Source organism: Helobdella robusta, assembly GCF_000326865.2.
Source record: "Helobdella robusta unplaced genomic scaffold HELROscaffold_365, whole genome shotgun sequence".
Classification (NCBI taxonomy): domain Eukaryota; kingdom Metazoa; phylum Annelida; class Clitellata; order Rhynchobdellida; family Glossiphoniidae; genus Helobdella; species Helobdella robusta.
Genome location: NW_008704763.1, coordinates 8,793 through 9,563, shown reverse-complemented (window position 1 = coordinate 9,563; position 771 = coordinate 8,793).

Here is a 771-nt window from a genome sequence, read left to right as displayed (position 1 = left end):
GTAGATTTTATTTTATTACAACTGCAATCAGTCGTGACACATTCAAGCCCCTCCAATTCATCATTCCATACACACGTGCACAAACACACACCCATACAAACACACACAACACACTTACATACAAGCATACACAGACAAACAAAAAACACACACACACATACATACATACTAACAAACAAACACAGTCCAGTATATTTTTTATAATGCTTTCGCAACTGTGATGGAAAACTTTTGATTAACAGGGTAAGTTGCTAGCTATTACTCGGCGTCACAATCCATTCGAACGCTCTTTCTACAGTTCACGTATTACAAATAGCATTTTTGTTACTTGTAGTGTTACTATTACTGCAGCTACTGTTGCTACGTCTGTTGCTGCTACTGCTGCTGCTTCTGCTGCTGCAACTTCTGCTGGTCTGCTGCTACTACTTTATCTATTGCTTCTCATGCTAATGCCACCACTAATTTTAAAACTACAAAATTGTGTTTTACTCGTAAAATGTGGTTCAGACTGATAAAAATTCTTATTCATATTAACCACCTTGTAAAAATTTGTGATTTTCCTCTTAAACAGACTTTTTATACAAATTTTTTATACGGCCAATGTCATAAGACGAACAAAATTTTTGAGTTATGTCAGAACCAAAAAAAAAACCATACCATAAAATATTGATGAGGTTGATGAAATAGAACTCGTCTTTATGCTGTGTAAAAGCGGATGGTTTCATGGGATCGTGCAATACCTGATGCTTTTATAAAGTAATAAATGTGAAC